Source organism: Leopardus geoffroyi, chromosome A3 (genome assembly GCF_018350155.1).
Source record: "Leopardus geoffroyi isolate Oge1 chromosome A3, O.geoffroyi_Oge1_pat1.0, whole genome shotgun sequence".
Taxonomy (NCBI): domain Eukaryota; kingdom Metazoa; phylum Chordata; class Mammalia; order Carnivora; family Felidae; genus Leopardus; species Leopardus geoffroyi.
In genome coordinates, this window is record NC_059336.1 from 73,761,328 (window position 1) to 73,776,490 (window position 15,163).

Below are 15,163 nucleotides of genomic sequence, written 5' to 3' on the forward strand. Positions count from 1 at the left end.
ACATGTCCACACTCCCTAGGACCACCTGCCCCAGCCACATCACAGGGTTACATGAAATCTAAGGTTAGGCCAAAGCCACAGCATGTCCCCAAAGCAACTCACATGCTTACACAGTCAAAGAACTTATGTGGCAACTAGTAAGCACAACCTAGCCTTCTGGTCAATTTTAAGTCCTTTCTCTCCAATGCACACATTCTTGTATGTGATATGTGTCAGGAATTCACCTGTCTTCCAGGCTGTTATGGCAGTTAGTGATTCTAAAGCTAGCTCATAGATGACTATCATAAAATAAGGAAACACCAGTGTAGAAATATTTTTGCCCTATTTTTCTCAGACGGAATGATGTAGATTTAGAAATGATATTCCAGTTCTTCTACTGGAATGATAGAGGTGAGGCTGCAATAACCAAAAAAATAATTAATTTCCTGTTACTAAATACATTTTTGCTCTGTAGGAGATTTTAGCCTGTCTTCCTTTAACAAATATTGAAAACCTGCTAAAAAATACTCACTAGAGGGGTGCCTGGGTGGCTCAGTCGGTTAAGCAGCCGACTTCGGCTCAGGTCACGATCTCGCAGTCCGTGAGTTCGAGCCCCGCGTCGGGCTCTGTGCTGACAGCTCAGAGCCTGGAGCCTGTTTCAGATTCTGTGTCTCCCTCTCTCTGACCCTCCCCCGTTCATGCTCTGTCTCTCTCGGTCTCAAAAATAAATAAAAAACGTTAAAAAATTAAAAAAAAATACTCACTAGAGGGGCGCCTGGGTGGCTCAGTCAGTTAAGCATCCGACTTCGGCTCAGGTCACGATCTCACAGTCCATGAGTTCGAGCCTCGCGTCGGGCTCTGTGCTGACAGCTCGGAGCCTGGAGCCTATTTCAGATTCTGTGTCTCCCTCTCTCTGACCCTCCCCCGTTCGTGCTCTGTTTCTCTCGGTCTCAAAAATAAATTAAAAACGTTAAAAAAAATAAAATAAAATACTCAATAGAAGGGGCACCTGGGTGGTTCAGTCAGTTGAGCGACCAACTCTTGATACCAGCTTGGGTTGTGATCTTGTGGTCATGAGATTGAGCCCTGTGTCGGGCTCTGCACTGAGCATTGGGATTCTCTCTCTCTCTCTCTCTCTCTCTGCCCTTCCCCCTCTAAATAAACATTTTTTAAATACCTGCAATATACCATTTTTGGACATACAAAATCATTAAAAAAATGAGCTCGACTGTGAAAAGACTTGCTGTCAAGTAGGGACACTATTTGTTTGTTTGTTTTCAACGTTTATTTATTTTTGGGACAGAGAGAGACAGAGCATGAACGGGGGAGGGGCAGAGAGAGAGGGAGACACAGAATCGGAAACAGGCTCCAGGCTCTGAGCCATCAGCCCAGAGCCCGACGCGGGGCTCGAACTCTCGGACCGCAAGATCATGACCTGGCTGAAGTCGGACGCTTAACCGACTGCGCCACCCAGGCGCCCCGAGTAGGGACACTATTTGTAAACAGAGTGGTGGTGATAAGTGGTGAGGGAGCACCAGGCAGGCTGAGAGCAAAATACAGGCTGGCATACCTCCCCCACTCCCAGGTTGAATATGTGTGATATTTCTCTGACACTCCCAGCTACCCAAGAACAAAGGAAAGGGGTTTAAGTGTTCACCATGGTGATGTGGGAAACTAAGGCAAATGAAAAATTTAATTCCCTTCTGCCTACAGCTCACGGACAAGTCCTTGAAACCAGCAGAATGACTTTCCTCCAGGAGCTCAGCTGCCTTGATAATGACACTTTGCTAGGGGCAAAAGAGAACCTTGCTTACCGTTGTCCCAACCTCCAGGATCCTGTAAATCTACTCTCTTTATCTCAACTGCCCCAGGATATATGCTGGCAATCATGCTCCAAGCTTAGGCCCCCTGATATGCATCATGACTGGGGTTTTATTAAATGGTAATAAATGGAATCCCCTAGCAACAGCTAGCCCCTCAAGGTCCTGGAAACCTTGCTTCCAAAATTCCTTAGAGACTTACTCTATCCCTGACCCCCTCCCAGCCTGAGAGCATATAATGAGTTACCTGTCAGAACCCCTGTGCAGCTTTACCTGCCCATGGGTCCTGTCCCCATGGTTTAATAAAATCACCTCTTTGTACCAAAGATGACTTCAAGAATTCTTTCTTGAACCCACCATCACCCCCAAACTTCATCAGTAAATGCTTAAAGAAGGTACATGAAAAATGCTGTGGGAACTTAGAGGGGGTAATTATTTCCATTGAGAAAGATTCCGGAATAAAGTGAAACTTAAGGCCACTGAAAGAGAGGTAAAGTTTGAATAAGTGGGAAGACAGGAAGGGAATTTTAGATTGAAAGAGTGGAATGATGATAGAAGTAGAAAAGGCCAGCGCAGGTACTGATGAGGGAGCATAAGGCAGGCTGAGGGAAAAGCACAAGCTAGCACAAACCCCCTTCCCCCAGGTGAGATATGTGTGATATTCCTCCTCAAGTAGGCCTGGCTGCCTAAGAACAAAGGAAAGGACAGAAAACAAATGAGTTAAACTGATAGTCTCCACCAGCTTACAAATATCTTAGTAATATTACAAGAAAAGGGCAATCTTATCAATAGCCTAATCTCCAGGAACTCTTTACTGTCTTAAAGATAATGCTTTGCTAGAGGGAAAGACAACTTTACCTTGACAATAGCTAGTCTCCAGTAATCTGTAAATCTTCTTTAGCACATGGAGGGATGCCTGGGTGGCTCAGTCAGTTGAGTGACTGGCTCCCAGCATGATCTTGTGGCTCATGGGGTCGAGCCCATGTTGGGTCCTGTGCTGACAGCTCAGAGCCTGGAGTCTGCTTCAGATTCTGTGTCTCCCTCTCTTTCCGCCTCTCCCCCACTTGTGCACTCTCACTCTCTCTCTCTCTCTCAAAATTAAATAAACATTAAAAAAAAAAGTCTTCTTTAGCACACGGAAATCCCTTTAAGAAGCTTCCTCTTGACTTTATCTCCCTCAACTCCACAGTTTATAAGCAGTCACTCTTCACAACCCCAGGGCAGCTCTTTCTGCCCACAGGTCCTGAGCTTTAATAAAATCACCTTTTTTTGCACCAAAGACATCTTCAAGAATTCTTTCTTGGCCGTCTGTTCTGAACCCCCAACAGCACTCCAAAACCCCATCAGGTACTGGGAAAAAGAGAGGTTGAGTTCCACCTGAGCATTGGGGATAAGGATGGGACACATAAAGTGGTAAATAAAGTAAAAATATCAACTGGAGCCAGTAGACCTGGTAAGAAGTCACAGATCAGGATGGTCCAGGCAAGAGGTGAGGAGAGTCTGTGTTAAAGTGTTGGAGAAGTGGATAAAGTACACCAAAGATGGCTGATGGGGCTAAAACAAACTCTGGTCTCTAGCTTAGGGACCCCTCCTCCAGGTTCTTCTTCCTTTGTTTGCTGTGCTCGCAACCCCTCCCGCCCCTCCCCCCCCACAAATATGGAGGCTTATAACTATAAATTACCCTTCCTGCTCGCATTCGGGGCTCAGATCTTTGGAGAAAAGGTCTCCTCTGAGCCCGCGGGTGTAAAATAAATCTCCGATCCACCAAGATCTCCGAGTGGCGCTTGGTTTTTCCATCAGCGTTCCAGCCTGGCTCCGTAACAAATTTGATCCCCTGATCGGGAAACCCAAACGCACTGGCCCATTGTTACCACCAGTTTGGGAGAATGGTGAGGCGGTGACACAAGGGAGAGTGCGCGCCCTGCCTGAATTTTGGCAGTCTCCTGCTTTGTCACCTCGGGCCAGCCCCGCTCTGCCATTCCCATCGGACTTGAGGAGACTTGGCAGGTGAGAACCTGGACACGACATCGGAACTGGTAAGGTTGGGGCCCAATCTAGTCAGGCCCACTTGCAAGAGTGGAAGGGGAAGCTGATCACTCCCCGAGATTTCAGAAGTCTCACAGGTAGGAATTCTGTGGGAGGGAATGTAATAACCTCTGGTGTGTATGTGAATGTGAATGTGCAACTCAGTCTAGCTCGCCTACTGAGTTCAATTCCGTGGCTCCACCGGCGGGAGCCCTTGGGGTTCCCAGGGGCCCACGGAGTCTAATTGGGCCCGTCTGCAATTCCATGATGGATGGTGCTCATCTGTGGCAATATCAGAGTGGTTTCTGATCATGGGTCACAGGGCTGGGACCTGTGGGGCTGAGCGTCACCTGGGTCCCTTCGGACACGGCCAGACGAGCAACTGGCTGGTCTCCTCATTGGAGGGGGCGCCCCTGTCCCTCTGTCTTTGTGACTCCACCTCATGGGAACATTGTGGGGTCGGGGCGGAGCAAGGAGAGCCAAGCAAAGGTTTTAGCTACTTTATCCGGAGACTCACCCAGGGAGCCAAAGAAGCGACCCACCGCTCCCCTAGTGTTCTGCCTCTTCATGACTCATTAGGCTCCCTCCCCCTTTCCTGAGCCCGAAACTCTTCCCCATCTGTCTTGCCACTGCCGCTGCCATGGAGCTGCCGAGGCAGCCTCCCATCTCTCCTCCCCTTCCGGGCCAGAGAACCCTCCACCGCAAGGACCACCAGCCAGACTGCACCCTCGGCCAGGCTCAGGCACTCTCCAGATGCCAGTCCACCACGTCTGCTGGTATCAGGAGGCTCTCTGGGGGATCAGAGCAGGGATCAGAGCAGGGGTTCATAAATATGAACCTACTGCAAGGAGAAAGGACATTAAGAAGAATAAGCGTCCCAACAAGGCAAAGTCCCAAAACTCCAACCAAAATCAGGAGGAACCTCGAGAAGGAGACCTTACTGGTCTAGCCAAGATAGAATCAGACTAAAAGGGGACACCGACTCTCTCTCCCTGTTCCTCTGCTTAATAAATGTGAGGGATTATCCCTCATTTCCCAGGTGAACGGCTATAATTAGAACCAACTGTGGTTAGTCTACCTCAGGACAGGGACTTTAAGGAATATTCCCAAGCGGTTGCTGCTTCTGCCTTCCCCTCCCCCTCATGTTTCTGCACCAACTTGGGTGTGGTCCTATACCATCCTCAGAGCCTCAGGCACCATTGGCTCCTCCTCCCACCCTCCAAGTCAAGGAGCAAAGTGCACCCCCCTTGGACCACCCATTTCAGATATCTCCACTGGTGCCCCAAATGAAAATTGACAATGGGGAAAATTGATTGACTTTTAGGTGGATGCAGGTGAAATATATTTGATGTTTAAACTAATTTAAGTTTATTGGACCTGTCTTTAAAGGTATCAGCAAAGGTCAAATAAGTTCATGTTAGCTCTGTTGCAATTTGTTAATGATAGTTAACTTTGCCTGTCTCAAAGTTTTCACGGGTAATTGTTAACTTTCAAGGTCCTTGGTAACCTGAAACTTTCCAAATAGGATGGAATGCTAAAGCTTTGATTATTGGACATACGTTTGTGTTTTTGACTTCTTATTGCTGAGAAATAAAGGCTATTCGGACCTATTGGAAAACATGCTTTGTACTTAATTGGTTCATGAATTCACTATCTAAAAAATTATGATGTAAACGCCTCTCAATTGGTTACTAAGTCCTCAACTGGAGACTAAGGTTTCCTAAGAGTTAAAATTCTGCTAAATGTACTTAAGACTGATGAAAATAAAGAAAGCAACCCTGTATATAGGAAAATAGGAGATATATAAGAAAGATAAAAGGAATGGAAATACAGTTTCGTTGAGGGTAGAAGAAAGTAATTTTGTCGTAAATGAGACTGGTTATTTGGAAAGAAATGGCTTTGGGACAAAATTTGGAAGCAAAAGAAAGTTGTAGAAGGTTGAGATAAATGGAGTTTTAAAAGTACACTGGTATAAGGTTGAAGTTCTGCTTTTCTCTCTGCTCAAATGACAACGTTTTCTTGAACTGTTGATCTGCTCTTGATAAGACAATGCAAACAAAGGTTTATCCTCTGGGAAAATCAGAGTTTTAAGTCTCATCTCTATTAGGTCTTTGAATACTTAGTTAAAACTTCTCAATATTAAAGGAGCTAGGTTTTGATAACAACTGTGTAATGCTATACATTCACCTTTGGGATCTTTTATTGCCACTTTGGTGGAATAAATAAAATTATAAGATTTGTAATGATCTGTAATCCTATTTAGGATGCACTTATGACTTCTGGGGTTTTAACAAACTTCTCAGGATTTAAATGGTAAATGAAGTCTTCTTGACCAATTAGGCCCTTTTATTTGGGATGCTGTTACTTGGAAAAGCACTGTCATACGATGGTAAACCTTAAGTTGTATTGCACAGGTAAATGTTGTAACTGCCCTAATATATGCAATTCCTAAAGTTTTAATGTTTTTGATATAAGGTCATCACTTAATATTCTGATTACTTGAGATGTTATGTGTCACAGAAATAACTGAATTTTTTTTGTCAATTGCATCATAATGAACTTTCATCAGATCTTTAACAATGTCTATTTCTGAGATTTTGTCATTTATAATTGTTCTTATTCTCTCACAAAATGTGTTTCTTGTTCAAGGAGATTTATAAAAAGGACTTTGCGTATAAATACAGGTATTCAACATCTTTAAGATTAATACTAAAATGGGTAAGAGTTTCCAGAACTGAAAAGCTGCATTCAAATTGAACAAGAATTAGGAACATGGGATTAAATGAACTGAGGTAGATGATAGTTTTGTGATTCTTGTTGAAAATATTGCTGGTTCTCCAATGTTTCCTCTTCCAGATTAAGGAAACTTTCTCTTAAGATATCTATGATATACAAAAATGTCATAAAGTATGCATTTGTATACTGAAGCATTTATCTTTTCTCTCTACATAACTCCCCTCAAATTCAAAACTCTCAATGAGTATTCTTTCTTTCATGGCAACTACAATTGTTTGCATAAGTTCATTAAGAACCTGTTCATCTTGTAAAAGGTCACCATTGGAAATACTGGTTATTTTACGAAGGCTTTGACTGGAATGTCATATTTGAGGATGACATTCATAGACTCAGATATAACCAGACAGACTTAAGGAACTTAAGGTTCCTTAAGCCACTTAGGGTTGGCTTTATAAAACATGGAGCCATAATGTTGGCTTGGTGCCTTGCTTACAGAGTTCCAGCAGCCTCACCAGGTAAGTAAAGAAGGTCACTTCCTGGCAGGTGCAGGAACCTCAGGATATCTTGGACACTTCATGAAGAGGAATTCACCCAATTCTACAGGTATTGCAGACCTGTCTGATGGCAAGTATTTGGCTTGGCTTCTGGCCTGGAGAGGCTACTAAAATTTCAACCCAGAGATCCTTATAAAAGGTTCCAACAAAGCAAACTTTAAAAGATCCTCATGATCAATCGCTATTCTTGCTGAACTTATGCAAATAATTAGGCCAGATTTGTTAAGACTGGATTTGTTCTACAAATGCACTGGTCTCAATTTGGCTATCTCTGGAAAGGGGGGGTGGGGGGTGCTTAGAGAGAACAACTATATTTCAACAATACACCATTATGGATGTTAAATTCTAGTTATGATTGCCTTTAAATGTTTGTTGTTTGCCTAAACTAGACAACTTGAGGTAAACTTCAGAAAATTGTCACATTATTTCATGTATAGGCAATCTTATATGCTTGTTATTCTATGAGGATAATAATAAGACCCAATGGGCATATGATTATTTAAACAACTGGAAAACAGGATGGATCTCTAAATATGCAAACCATATCTTCCCTAAACCTGATCTGACAGTTACCAGACATCCACCTCTTTTGAAGATTTGGAGATGACTTTACAGATACACAACCAAATAGAGGACTCAGTTTTAGATATCACCCCATGGGTCCATTACTCCAGAGTTAAGAAGGCCAACAGAGGAACCCTCAACCTGGTGAAGTGATCCAGATCCAGTCAACCCACTTAAATGGACCCTCAAAAAGACACTGGCCCCTGAGATCTCCAGTCCTGCTCCAGCCACACCCTGGAAGCTGGCTGGCCTGCACATGGCAGAAGCTTGAGGAATCAACATGTGGACTGAGCCCAGGGGTTTGGATAACAACTCTGCCAGCCCTTGCCCCTTATTGGTATCATAGTCCTGATCTTAATTCTTACTGTTGGGCTGAGAGAGACTGCACCAACAAGCTGGACATGGGACAAAAGATGCATGCTGGGTCTCACATACTTCCTCTGGATGGGAGGATTATTAAGTATTGCCTGTATATTATAACTTCTCTCACCCTCACAATTGCCACTTACACACTTTGCCCCCAGGATTGTTATACGACAATAAGGGGAGTCAAGGGCGTTCAGTGCCTTCATCTCCCTCCACAAAGATTGTTACAAGGGAAAAACACCCACTCTCTGTCAGTCATCCAGTGCCCCAAGGACTAAGTATTGGACCACAGAGATAACCCAAAATATCAGGAACACATGTCACAACAAGGGCCTCCAGAAAGGGAAATGAGCTTGCTACACTTACCTTTCTCAATGGGGGATCTTGGACGGGGGAGGGATGCAAGACAGGGCCCTCCAAAACGTTATAAAGGATACCCAGCACAGGGTAATACAAGCCATAAAGGCGACCACTCCCCCGGCAGGCTACCAGGGTTTGAACATTTCGGCCCTCAATCAGATGCTTACCAATTCCCCACTCCAGTGTTGGGCCAACACTACTCTACAAGTCCTCATAAAATAGATAATCACACCCAAACCTGCTGGATGTGCTTGCCCCTTAGCTGGAGGGCTTACTTAGCTACTCCTATCCCTTTGACTTGGGAAGCTCCTGAAAATCTCAAAACCAACACCTCTGTCTTAATTGGACCCCTGGCCACTGGGATCCATCTCACAAATGCTGGCAATCTAATCTGTACAGTCCCTGAAGGTATGAATAGTACCTCTATACGGAAGAAATATAACCTTAAAGAGAAATACAACCCTATGTTCAACCCCTGGTGTGTTCTGTGTTCTAATTTGACCTACCGATGCTTAGAGGCCAACTGGACTCAGATATGTTATCCTGTTTTCCTAACCCCAGAGATATCCGTGTACAATGAAGATCAGCTCCTAACAGCCTTTAGCCACAAGTCCCAGGCTAAACGGGCAATCCTGCTATCCATTCTGATAGGAACAGGAATTGCGACAGGAATAGGAACTGGAATAGGGGGCATAGGTTCATCCATAGGACTATACCACAGACTATCTCAAGAGCTAAATGAAGACATGGAACAAGGGGCAGATTCTCTGGTAACCTTACAAAGCCAAATAAACTCTCTGGTGGCAGTGACCCTCCAAAATAGGTGAGCCCTTGACCTCCTCACTTCAGAAAAAGAGGGACTTCATCTTTCTGGGGGAGGAAGGTTGCTATTTCGTAAACCTGTCAGGAGTAGTTACAACTAAGGTTAAGGAACTCAAGGAAAGAATTCAACATAGACAACAGAAAAGTATCAATCAATGGAAAGGATGGGATCTCACAGACTGGGCATCCTGGCTTCCTGCCCTGGTGGGGCCCCTCCTCTCCATAATTTTACTTGTATCCATTGGCCCCTGTATACTGAATGCCGTGGTACATTTTACTGAAAACACTGTTGCTTGCCAAACTACTGCACGTATCTTAGCCTTTCGAGCGTACTAACCTGTAAAACTGAAAGGTGATGCCTACTCAAAGTTTTTTTTAAAAGGCATCAAAGGGGGGAATGTTGGAGAAGTGGATAAAGTACACCAAAGATGGCTGATGGGGCTAAAACAAACTCTGGTCTCTAGCTTAGAGACCCCTCCTCTGGGTTCTTCCTTTGTTTGCTGCATGTGTGAACCACCCCCCACCGCACCCCCCCCCCCACACACACACAAATATGGAGGCTGATAACTATAAATTACCTTTCCCGCTCGCATTCAGGGCTCAGATCTTTGGAGAAATGGTCTCCTCTGAGCCCGCCAGTGTTAAATAAACCTCGGATCCACCAAGATCTCTGAGTGCCACTTGGTTTTTCCATCAGCATTCCAGCCTGGTTCCATAACAAAAGTAGCATCTTGGAGGTGGGTGTGGGGGATACAGATAAGGTTGTGGGCACAAGAGCTCTGGTGGAAGAATCTAGGTTTGGCAGCTGATAGAACTATTTGGCAAACACAAGGGAAGAGCCACAAAGACTGCCAAGGCTTCAAATCTCAGTGCCTAGGGAGATGATGGGGAAACCCAAACCAATCTTGTTATTTATGGAGGCAGAAATTTATACCAATGCCAGTGAGAAATTAACTGTGTCTAGGGGGTTGACTCATCATGAAGGAACAAGTAGTATTTCTTCTTCCACCTCTTGGGACGGCAAACAGGGCTTTGTTTCCTGGAAGGCTAGGCTTCCTTGCCCCAGGGGAGGGGGAAGTGACCTTTGTTTTTTCAAGTCTGATCTACTGAGTCTGTCAGGTGACCTAGATGAGTAAAGAGCCCAAGTATAAAAACAGTTTGTGGTTCAGTGGGAACCTTGAGGGCATGGCCAGATTTTCTGATCTTTCAGTGAAATCTTTTGGTCTTAAAAAGGAAAAAGAGAGGAAAGCAATTTCTTTTGGAAGAAAGGGATGTTATACTTCTTTTTCTATATTTGGAGTTCTCAAAAGGGCACATTGTCTCCATCTTCTTTTAAGCTACAGCACACAAGAAAAGGAACCGCAAATTTACTTTGTCTGAATTAAATGGCATATATGCAACACAGAATTATATGTGTGAATACACAGACATTTTGAATATTAAACATTTCTGATTATTGTATTGTGAATCCAGAGAGTTTATTTATTTCACCTAGGTGATAGAAAAAAATGTATGGAATGCCCCTCATCTTTGTGCTAAAATGCTAATTGAATTTATCAGGTATGGGGAAAAGGAGACCTGAACACACTTAAATTCTTCCTTTTTCTTCATGCTGATTTTATTTATTTTTTATTTTTTTTTATTTGACGTTTATTTATTTTTGAGACATAGAGAGACAGAGCATGAACGGGGGAGGGCCAGAGAGAGAGGGAGACACAGAATCTGAAACAGGCTCCAGGCTCTGAGCTGTCAGCACAGAGCCTGATGCGGGGCTCGAACTCACGGACCGTGAGATCATGACCTGAGCCGAAGTCGGTCGCCCAACCGACTGAGCCACCCAGGCGCCCCTCTTCATGCTGATTTTAAATATGACAGCCATCTTATTCTCCATAGATGGGTAGTTTACTTGGTAGAAGGCTTAAATTGAATTTCAATCTTTGACATAATCATATGACATAAGCATAAATGTGCAAAAATTTGTATCTATTATGATTCCATCTGTAATCTCAGAAACTATGAAGATTATTTCTCATTGGCTCTACCATTTCCTCGTTTGGAGTACAAATATAGGAACCAAGATGTATTTGTCTGATGCCTTGATCTCCCTTGATTTCCATAAAAGCAACAGTAAATGAACACTTCTGTAAGTGTTTTTTACACACTCAGAAGTTAAACCCAACTGTTATTGGTGATACATTTATCCCCCAAAAGTCAAGGACTCAAGAAAAGCCAAATCAGGAGCAACCACCCAAAACTAAACTACCACACTCCCAAATAAGCTCCTTCAATGGGCAATTCCCTGGCAGGCTGCCTTATTAGCAAACCCAGTCTTGTGATTAGCCCCACTTCACCCACTCCTGGCCAGGTGTTTTTTTTTCCCCTTCCCTATGGGACAGGACTGCTTTGGTGCCAGCAGTACTCAAGGTCACACCCACTGGTTATGACAATAGTCATGACTTACGGCAGATGAGGTCTGCTGCTTTCATGCATAAATGTACTCCCTGTTGGCATAACAACCACTTAAATTGATACAATCCTTCTAGGAGACCAATCTGTAACATGTTTCAAGAGCCTTGCTTGTCTCTATCCTTTGATCCAGTAATTCCACTTAAGAAAATAATCCTAAATTTTGGCAAAGCTCACTAAAGCAGTCAACAGCTCCGCAAATACGTCCTGTACTGAGTACTATACATCATAAACCAGGATAGGCGTTGGAAATAATAAAATCATGCCTTGACCTTGGGGATTTAACAGTTGACTTGAAATGTATTTTTATCATTTACTGAATGCCTACCATGTGCCAGGGACTCTACCGGCATTTTTATGTTTTCTCAATCATTAAAACGTGTAAAGTAAAGTAATACCACCCACATCTCACATTTTGTGATTAAGTAACTTCCCTAAGTCATGCAGCTAAATATCTTTTCTGAAATTCAAACCTACATCTAGAGATCTCCAAACTTTGTGCTTTACCCACCACACCTTGCTGCATTATAATTTAAAATGACAGTAACAACAATCAACATATCAATAACTACCAAAGGTAAACAATCAAGAGATAAGTAAATAAATTAGTATCAATAGATTGATGTGCAGCCACTAAAAATGATGCCTATGACAGTTTGTCACAACACATAAAAATGCTTGCATGTAAACATAAGAATAAAAGCAGGATGTGAATTTCTACATGCAGAATGATCTAAAGTATGTTTAAAATAGATGCACATACACGTGCTCTCTCTCTCTCTCTCACACACACACACACACACACAGGAAGGAAACACACCAGTTTTTTCTTTTAATAGGCAAACTATACCTTCACTTCAATAGTACCGAATTAAGAGGAATTATAAAGGGAAAAGCTGTGCTTCCATGTGTAATCCAGATAAAGCAGCCCACCCAAGCCTACAGAATTCACTTTTTAAACAGGGCACTGGATCCGGGGTGCCTGGGTGGCTCAGTTGGTTGAGCGACCGACTTCGACCCAGGTCACGATCTCACAGCTTGTGAGTTCGAGACCCACATCAGGCTCTGTGCTGACGGCTCAGAGCCCGGACCCTGCTTCGGATTCTGTGCCTCCCTCTCTCTCTGCCCTAACCCACTTGCATTCTGTCTCTGTCTCTCTTCAAAAACAAATAAACATTAAAAAAAAATTTAAACAGGGCACTAGATCCTCTCTTTTCTAACGGCCATGCAAAACTTCCTCACCCTCCTCTCCTCTTCCCTTTACCTCACCTGATATTCAGGGTTCTTCATAGAAATAGAATCAATAGGATGTATAGAGAGATGTATAGATTTATTTTAAGGAAATGGGTCATGCAGTTGTGGGGGCTGGCAAGTCTGAATCCTGCAGAGCCAGCTGCAGGCTTGAGACCCAGGAAAGAGATGATGTTTGCAGTCTTGAGTGAAAGGCAGTCAGGGAGCAGCAATTCTTTCTCTTGTGGGATCTCATTTCCTCTTCAGGCCTTCAACTGATTAGATAATGTCCACTCCCATTATGAAGGGCAATCTGCTCTACTCAAAGTCTACTGACTTAAATGTTAATCACATCTAAAAGATATTCACAGCAACATCTAAACATATTTGACTAGAGGACTAGGCTCCAGTCAACCAAGCTGACACATAAAGCTAACCATCATATAATCCTTCCCCAATCTACACAGAAAAAAAAAAGAGAGAGAGAGGAGAGAGAATTTGTATTTCAGAGCCTGTAATGCATATTAGTAAAGGCCCCAGCCCCTAGCAATAGACATTATGAGATGTGAATATCATCTTGCTATACATTTATTGGATCATAACAAATTGAATTTGTAGCTCCTCAAGATTTACAAAATATGTTCATGGATACATCTTGTGTGATCTTCACAGCAATCCATTACTGTAGGCCTCATATGGCCAGAATTAAGGCCAGAGAATTATTTTCACATGTCCAAGACTGTAGAGTTAATAGATAACAGAGCCAAGAAGTCGGGTCTTCTGAAATCAAGCTCCTTGCATCAAATATATACCACAGACAGAAGTCCCACAGGTCCTCAAGGATAGCATCTCTTTAACTTAATTCAATTTCCCAATTAATCTACATTGAAGACACATAAAGATTAAGTTACCTGGTTTATTGCCCAAGATGGAAATATAAAGCTATGTGACAAACAATTTTACGAGAGGGAACAGGAAGACTTGCATGTTTACAGATGATGAAGCAGGAAGTAGAGTTCCCACCTATTCTCACAGCAGCATCCTTGCTCTGTCACAGGAGCCCTAGTTCATGACTATGATCAAGATCTTCTAACCCCAGGGGTGCCAGTTGGTTAAGCGTCAGACTTCAGTTCAGGTCATGATTTCACAGTTCGTGGGTTCAAGCCCCATGTCAGGCTCTGTGCTGACAGCTCAGAGCCTGGGACCTGCTTCCGATTCTGTGCCTCCCTCTCTCTCTGCCCCTCCCCCACTTGCATTCTGTCTCTGTCTCTCAAAAATAAATAAACGTTAAAAAAAATTTTTTTTTTAAAAGAAAGAGCTTCTAACCCCTCTCCTTACTTCCTTCAACCACTGTGTAGCCCCTCGGGGTAGGGTCCTTAACATGGGTCCATTTTAGTAGCATGATCCATGTATATACACTTTTCTTGGGTGAGGGTCCATAGTTTTCCTCACAGTGTTTGGGAAGCAAAGCAGGTAAGTAATGACTACTTGGATTTGGTGAAAGTGAGAAAGAAAAGAATCTTCTGAAAGCAGAGGAACAGAGACAGAGGGAGGAACTGGGAAGAGGAGAGACAGCTAAAAAAGTGGAGTTATGCAACATCGGGACCACCTATCAGGAAGGGATCCTCATTAGGCAATATTGTTTTAAGGAGAAGCTTATCTGGTTGCCCATCCTCTGGCCAGAGGACAGCATAAGAATAAGGTTATCTTTGGGGTTCTTTTATCTCAGGATACCTCAAAGAGAACAAAAGTGTTCAGAAGAACTGAATTCATAGCACATTACTTATCACTAATTTAAGCAGCAGTATGAATACTAAAACCCAGCACTACAATAGCCCATCTAGCATTAAAATACCCACCCTATCCAGGACGGCACCGTTAAACCCTACACTCTGAGCAGGAAGTTCTCTGCTTTGGTACTGAAATCACAGAACCTGGAATGTGTCTTTTCTGCTTTTCCAGTTCTTTCTGGTCACATAACATTTTTATAAACCCAGCCACTTTCTCACATTATCTGCATTAAGGGACCTATCAATTGCATATCTTTCTCTTTGTCTGGATGTGCTTAAAATTCAGTGTTTCAACAACAGAGATGTTCCACAGTATCAAGGGCATGTCTAGTGCTTTAGCTATTTCTGGTTTGAGTTGTCATTTCCTAAATCTGTGAAATGCAGAAGCACTTGAGGTACAAGTCTCCCCCAGGGCAAAGTGCCTTCTGCTGGCCCCTGCTCCTCCGCCAAG